An 8,301-nucleotide genomic window follows, 5' to 3' on the forward strand; every position below is an offset into this window, starting at 1 on the left:
TCAATTCCCGCCTCAGGCGACTGACTGTGTGGAGTTTGCACGTTAGGTGAGGGATGCCATGGACGTCCCTGCTGATTACACTTGCAGGAAGTGCACCCATCTCCAGCTCCTCCAAGACCATGTTAGGGAACTGGAGCTGGAGTTGGATGAACTTAGGATCATTCGGGAGGCAGAGGGGGTCATAGATCGGAGCTTTAGGGAAGTAGTAACTCCAAAGATGGCAGATAGATGGGTGACAGTGAGGGGGACTGGGAGGAAGCAGCCAGTGCAGGGACCCCCTGTGTCCGTTCCCCTCAAGAACAAGTATACCGTTTTGGATACTTGTGGGGGGGGGAACGACTTACCAGGGGTAAGTAACGGGGCTCAGGCCTCTGGCACGGAGCCTGTCCCCGTTACTCAGAAGGGAAGGGTGGAGAAGAGCAGAGCAATAGTAATTGGGGACTCGATAGTTCGGGGCACAGATAGGCGGTTTTGTGGGAATGAAAGAGACTCACGTTTGGTATGTTGCCTCCCAGGTGCAAGGGTATGTGATGTCTCTGATCGTGTTTTCCAGGTCCTTAAGGGGGAGGGGGAGCAGCCCGAAGTCGTGGTCCACATTGGCACCAATGACATAGGTAGGAGGAGCACTGAGGATATTAGGCAGGCTTTCAGGGAGCTAGGTTGGAAGCTCAAAGTTAGAACGAACAGAGTTGTTGTCTCTGGTTTGTTACCCGTGCCACGTGATAGAGAGTCGAGGAATAGGGAGAGAGAACAGTTAAATGCGTGGCTACAGGGATGGTGCAGGAGGGAGGGATTCCGGTATTTGGATAACTGGGGTTCTTTCTGGGGAAGGTGGGACCTCTATAAACAGGATGGTCTGCACCTGAACCTGAGGGGCACCAGTATCCTTGGTGGAAAGTTTGCTAGTGCTCTTGGGGGGGTTTTAAACTAACTCTGCAGGGGCATGGGAACCCAGACTGTAGCTTTAGGGTGCAGGACCTGGAGTGTAGGGAGGTTAGGAACATGGCATCAATTTCAAAGGAGGGTGTCTGTAAACAGGAAAGTGGCTTGAAGTGTGTATACTTCAATGCAAGAAGTATACGAAATAAGGTAGGTGAACTTGCAGCGTGGGTTGGTACCTGGGACTTCGATGTTGTGGCTATTACGGAGACATGGGTAGAACAGGGACAGGATTGGCTGTTGCAGGTTCCAGGGTTCAAATGTTTTAGTAGGGTCAGAGGTGGGGGTAAAAGAGGGGGAGGTGTGGCATTGCTTGTCAAAGATAGTATTACAGCTGTGGAAAGGACGATGGATGAAGACTCGCAATCTGAGGTAGTTTGGGCTGAGGTTAGGAATAGGAAAGGTGAGCTCACCCTGTTAGGAGTTTTTTACAGGCCTCCTAATAGTCCTAGAAATGTAGAAGAAAGGATTGCGAGGATGATTCAAGAGAAGAGTGAAAGTAATAGGGTGGTTGTTATGGGGGACTTTAACTTTCCTGATATTGATTGGGAAAGCTATAGCTCAAGTTCGTTAGATGGGTCAGTGTTTGTCCAATGTGTGCAGGAGGGTTTCCTGACACAATATGTAGATAGGCCAACAAGAGGTGAGGCCATACTGGATTTGGTTCTGGGTAATGAACCAGGCCAGGTGTTAGAATTAGAGGTAGGTGAGCACTTTGGGGACAGTGACCACAATTCGGTGAATTTTACTCTAGTGATGGAGAGGGATAAGTGTGCACTACAGGGCAAGAGTTATAGCTGGGGGCAGGGAAATTATGATGCGGTGAGGCATGACTTAGGATGTGTGGCTTGGAAAAGTAAGCTTCAAGGCAAGGGCGTAATTGATATGTGGAGCTTGTTCAAGGAGCAACTATTGAGTGTCCTTGATAAGTATGTACCCGTCAGGCAGGGAGGAAAGGGTCGAGTGAGGGAGCCGTGGTTTAATAAGGAATTGGAATTCCTTGTTAAATGGAAGAGGGCGGCCTATGTAAAGATGAGGCGTGAAGGTTCAATTGGGGCGATTGAGGGTTATAAGGTAGCCAGGAAGGACCTGAAGAGAGAGCTAAGAGCAGCAAGGAGGGGACATGAAAGGTCCTTAGTTGGTAGGATTAGGGAAAACCCTAAGGCCTTCTATAGGTATGTCAGGAATAAAAGAATGACTAGGGTAGGAATAGGTCTAGTCAAGGATAGTAGTGGGAAGTTGCGTGTGGAGGCTAAAGAGATTGGGGAGACATTGAATGAATACTTTTCGTCAGTATTCAATCAGGAACAGGACATTGTTGTCAATGTGAGTACTGAGTCACAATTAAGTAGAATGGATGGCTTTGAGGTATGTAGAGAAGAGGTGTTGGAAATTCTGGAAAGGGTGAAAATAGATAAGTCCCCTGGGCCTGATGGCATTTATCCTAGGATTCTCTGGGAAGCAAGGGAGGAGATTGCAGAGTCATTGGCCTTGATTTTTATGTCCTCGTTGTCTACAGGAGTAGTGCCAGAAGATTGGAGGCTAGCAAATGTGGTTCCCTTGTTCAAGAAGGGGAGTAGGGATAACCCTAGTAACTATAGGCCGGTGAGTCTCACTTCTGTTGTGGGCAAAATCTTAGAGAGAATTGTAAGGGATAGAATTTATGAACATCTGGATAGGAATAATGTGATCAAGGATAGTCAGCATGGTTTTGTGAAGGGCAGGTCGTGCCTCACAAACCTTATTGAATTCTTTGAGAAGGTGACTAAGGAGGTGGACGAGGGGAAAGCGGTAGATGTGGTGTATATGGATTTTAGTAAGGCGTTTGATAAGGTTCCCCATGGTAGACTACTGCAAAAAATACGGAGGTATGGCATTGAGGGTGAATTGGCGGTTTGGATTAGGAGTTGGCTGGCTGGAAGACGACAGAGGGTAGTAGTTGATGGCAAAGGTTCATCTTGGAGTGCCGTCACTAGCGGTGTTCCGCAAGGATCTGTTTTGGGACCATTGCTGTTTGTCATTTTTATAAATGACCTGGAGGAGGGGTTAGAAGGTTGGGTGAGCAAGTTTGCGGATGATACGAAAGTCGGAGGAGTTGTAGACAGTGAGGAAGAATGTGGCAGGTTACAGCGGGATATAGATAAGCTGCAGAACTGGGCAGAAAGGTGGCAAATGGAGTTCAATGTAACTAAGTGTGAGGTGATTCACTTTGGTAAGAGTAATAAAAAGATGGGGTACTGGGCTAATGGACGGATACTTAGTAGTGTGGATGAGCAGAGGGATCTTGGTGTCCATGTACACAGATCTTTGAAAGTTGCCACCCAGGTAAATAGTGCGGTGAAGAAGGCATATGGTGTACTGGTTTTTATTGGTAGAGGAATTGAGTTCCGGAGTCCTGAGGTCATGTTGCAGTTGTATAAGACTCTGGTGCGGCCGCATCTGGAGTATTGTGTGCAGTTTTCGTCGCCATACTATAGGAAGGATGTGGAGGCACTGGAACGGGTGCAGAGGAGGTTTACCAGGATGTTGCCTGATATGGTAGAAAGATCGTATGAGGAAAGGCTGAGGCACTTGGGGTTGTTTTCATTGGAGAAAAGAAGGTTTAGGGGTGACTTGATAGAGGTGTACAAGATGATTAGGGTTTTGATAGGGTCGACAGTGAGAATCATTTTCCACGTATGGAGTCAGCCATTACAAGGGGGCATAGCTTTAAATTAAGGGGGGGTAGGTATAGGACAGATGTTAGGGGTAGGTTCTTTACTCAGTGAGTCGTGAGTTCATGGAATGCCCTGCCAGTAGCAGTGGTGGACTCTCCCTCATTATGGGCATTTAAGCGGGCATTGGATAGGCATATGGAGGATAGTGGGCTAGTGTAGGTTGGGTGGGCTTGGATCGGCGCAACATCGCTGCGCTGTACTCTTCTATGTTCTATGTTCTATGTTCTATGTTCTATGTTCTATGTTCTATGTTCTATGTTCTCCCCGTGTCTGCGTGGGTTTCCTCCGGGTGCTCCGGTTTCCTCCCACAGTCCAAAGATATGCAGGTCAGGTGAATTGGCCATGCTAAATTGCCCGTAGTGTTAGGTAAGGGGTACATGTAGGGGTATGGGAGGGTTGCACTTCGGCGGGGCAGTGTGGACTTGTTGGGCCGAAGGGCCTGTTTCCACACTGTAAGTAATCTAATCTAATCTAATCTAATGTGCAAACTTAACAAAGTTGCCCAAGGGTGAAATCAAACCCGACCCTTTGCTACTGAGAGGCAGTATCTCTAAATCCAGATGATGTGAAATCTGATGTGCCTCAGAATATATTAAATAATGAGGAAGTCCTTATAGGTTAGGTTAGGTTAGTAAACTATTTGTCTCAGCAGCAAAGAAAGCAGTTGAAACATTTGTTACAACCGTTATGGGGACATATGCAGGAATAAGATGGGGAGGACTAATGCTATTGTGCATGAGTTAGATGTTGGGAATGCTGTTTCAATAAAACAACACCCTTACCAGCTTAATTGTTCAAAGCCAGACAGGTCCAGAAGAAAGTGGAGATGATGCTCAACAAAGATATCATTGAACTGAGTCATACAGTCATAGAGATGTACAGCACCGAAACAGACCCTTCAGTCCAACTCCTGCATGCAGACCAGATATCCCAACCCAATCTAGTCCCACCTGCCAGCACCCGGCCCATATCCTTCCTATTCATATACCCATCCAAATGCCTTTTAAATGTTGCAATTGTATCAGCCTCCACCACTTCCTCTGGCAGTTCATTCCATACACGTACCATCCTCTGCATGAAAACACTGCCCCTTAAGTCTCTTTTATATCTTTCCCCTCTCACTCTAAACCTATGCCCTAGACTCCCCCACCCCAGGGAAAAGACTTTGCCTATTTATCCTATCCATGCTACTCATGATTTTATAAATCTCTATAAGGTCACCCCTCAGCCGCTGACCATCCAGGAAAAACAGCCCCAGCCTGTTCAGCCTCTCCCTATAGCTCAAATCCTCCAACCCTGGCAACATTCTTGTAAATCTTTTTTAAATTAGATTAGATTACTTAGATTAGATTAGATTACTTACAGTGTGGAAACAGGCCCTTCGGCCCAACAAGTCCACACCGATCCGCCGAAGCGCAACCCACCCATACCCCTACATTTACCCCTTTAACCTAACATTACAGGCAATTTAGCATGGCCAATTCACCTGACCTGCGCATCTTTGGACTGTGGGTGGAAACCGGAGCACCCAGAGGAAACCCACGCAGACACGGGGAGAACGTGCAAACTCCACACAGTCAGTCGCCTGAGTCGGGAATTGAACCCAGGTCTCTGGCGCTGTGAGGCAGAGCGTTTTTCTGAACGTGAGGCAAAGGGTTTTCTGAACCCTTTCACGTTTTGCAACATCTTTCCAATAGGAAGGGGACCAGAGTTGCATGCAATATTCCAAAAGTGGCCTAACTAATGTCCTACACAGCTGCAATATGACCTCCCAACTCCTGTACTCAATACTCTGACCAATAAAGGAAAGCATACCAAATGCCTTCTTCACTATTCTATCAATCTGTGACTCTACTTTCAAGGAGCTATGAACCTGCACTCCAAGGTCTCTTTGTCCAGCAACACTCCCACAGACCTTACCATTAAGATTTGCTTTCCCAAAATGCAGCACCTCACAGTTATCTAAATTAAACTCCCTCTGACATTTCTCAGCCCATTGGCCCATGTGATCAAGATCCTGTTGTAATCTGAGGTAACCTTCTATGCTGTCCACTACACCTCCAATTTTGGTGTCATCTGCAAACTTATTAACGATACTTCTTATATTTGCATCCAAATCATTTATATAAATGATGAAAAGTAGTTGACCCAGCACTGATCCTTGTGGCACTCCACTGGTCACAGGCCTCCAGTCTGAAAAACAATCCTCTACATAACAAGCGTACATAAGGTCCAGGCAGCTAAGAACAAAATGGGCCCTGGAGGAAATTCTGGAGAGTCGGACCAGTCTTAAATGAGGAATCAAGTGGGCTAAAAGGGGTCATGAAATAGCTTTAGCAAGCAGAATTAAGGATAATCCCAAAGCCTTTTATTCTTAAAAAAGAGGCAAGTGGGTAACTAGAGAAAGGATTGGTCCACTAAAGGATAATGAAGGAAGACTGAGTGTCGAACTTGAGAGAATAGGTGCAATTCTGAATGTTTACTTTGCATCAGTGTTCACTGAGGAGTGGAACATGACGAATCTTGAGATTACATAGAACATAGAAGAATACAGCGCAGTACAGGCCCTTGGGCCCTCGATGTTGCGCCGATCCAAGCCCACCTAAACTACACTAACCCACTATCCTCCATATACCTATCCAATGCCCTCTTAAATGCCCATAAAGAGGGAGAGTCCACCACTGTTACTGGCAGGGCATTCCATGAACTAACGACTCGCTGAGTGAAGAACCTACCCCTAACATCAGTCCTATATCTACCCCCCCTTAATTTAAAGCTATGCCCCCTTGTAATACCCGACTCAATACGCGGGAAAAGGTTCATACTGTCGACCCTATCTAACCCCCTAATCATCTTGTACACCTCAATCAAGTCACCCCTAAACCTTCTTTTCTCTAGTGAAAACAGCCCCAAACAGATTAGAGATATAAATTTAATTAGTCTGGATCACATTGGCATAAGTTGGGAAGATGTGTTGCATAGGCTAGAGGTTATTAAGGTGGACAAATCGCCAGGACTGGATGGGATATATCCCAGGTTTCTGAGGGACGCAAAAGAGGAAATAGCTGGGGCCCTGACAGATATCTTTGTGGCATCCTTAAATACAGGTGAACTGCTGGAGGAACATAGAACATAGAAGAATACAGCGCAGTACAGGCCCTTTGGCCCTCGATGTTGCGCCGATCCAAGCCCACCTAACCTATACTAACCCACTATCCTCCATATACCTATCCAATGCCCGCTTAAATGCCCATAAAGAGGGAGAGTCCACCACTGCTGCTGGCAGGGCATTCCATGAACTTACAACTCGCTGAGTGAAGAACCTACCCCTAACTTCAGTCCTATATCTACCCCCCCTTAATTTAAAGCTATGCCCCCTTGTAATACCCGATTCCATACGCGGGAAAAGGTTCACACTGTCAACCCTATCTAACCCCCTAATCATCTTGTACACCTCAATTAAGTCACCCCTAAACCTTCTTTTCTCTAATGAAAACAGCCCCAAGTGTCTCAGTCTATCCTCATACGATCTTCCTTCCATACCAGGCAACATCCTGGTAAACCTCCTCTGCACCCGTTCCAGTGCCTCCACATCCTTCCTATAGTATGGCGACCAAAACTGCACACAATATTCCAGATGCGGCCGCACCAGAGTTTTATACAACTGCATCATGACCTCAGGACTCCGGAACTCAATTCCTCTACCAATAAAAGCCAGTACGCCATATGCCTTCCTCACCGCACTATTTACCTGGGTGGCAACTTTCAGAGATCTGTGTACATGGACACCAAGATCCCTCTGCTCATCCACACTACCAAGTATCCGACCATTAGCCCAGTACCCCATCTTTTTGTTATTCTTCCCAAAGTGAATCACCTCACATTTAGCTACATTGAATTCCATTTGCCACCTTTCTGCCCAGCTCTGCAGCTTCTCTATATCCTGCTGTAACCTGCCACATCCTTCCTCACTGTCAACAACTCCTCCGACTTTCGTATCATCCGCAAACTTGCTCACCCAACCTTCTAACCCCTCTTCCAGGTCATTTATAAAAATGACAAACAGCAATGGTCCCAAAACAGATCCTTGCGGAACACCGCTAGTGACGGCACTCCATGAAGAAACTTTGCCATCAACTACTACCCTCTGTCTTCTTCCATCCAGCCAATTCCTAATCCAAACCTCCAACTCACCCTCAATGCCATATCTCCGTATTTTCTGCAGTAGCCTACCATGGGGAACCTTATCAAACGCCTTACTAAAATCCATATATACCACATCTACCGCTTTCCCCTCATCAACCTCCTTCGTCACCTTTTCAAAGAATTCAATAAGGTTTGTGAGGCACGACCTGCCCTTCACAAAACCATGCTGACTATCCTTGATCACATTATTCCTATCCAGATGTGCATAAATCCTATCCCTTACAATTCTCTCTAAGACTTTGCCCACAACAGAAGTGAGACTCACCGGCCTATAGTTACTAGGGTTATCCCTACTCCCCTTTTTGAACAAGGGAACCACATTTGCTATCCTCCAGTCTTCTGGCACTACTCCTGTAGACAAAGAGGACATAAAAATCAAGGCCAATGGCTCTGCAATCTCCTCCCTTGCTTCCCAGAGAATCCTAGGATAAATGCCATC

Source organism: Chiloscyllium plagiosum, unplaced genomic scaffold, assembly GCF_037043375.1.
Source record: "Chiloscyllium plagiosum isolate Xiang-an unplaced genomic scaffold, Cpla_swu_hap1 HiC_scaffold_45, whole genome shotgun sequence".
Classification (NCBI taxonomy): Eukaryota; Metazoa; Chordata; class Chondrichthyes; order Orectolobiformes; family Hemiscylliidae; genus Chiloscyllium; species Chiloscyllium plagiosum.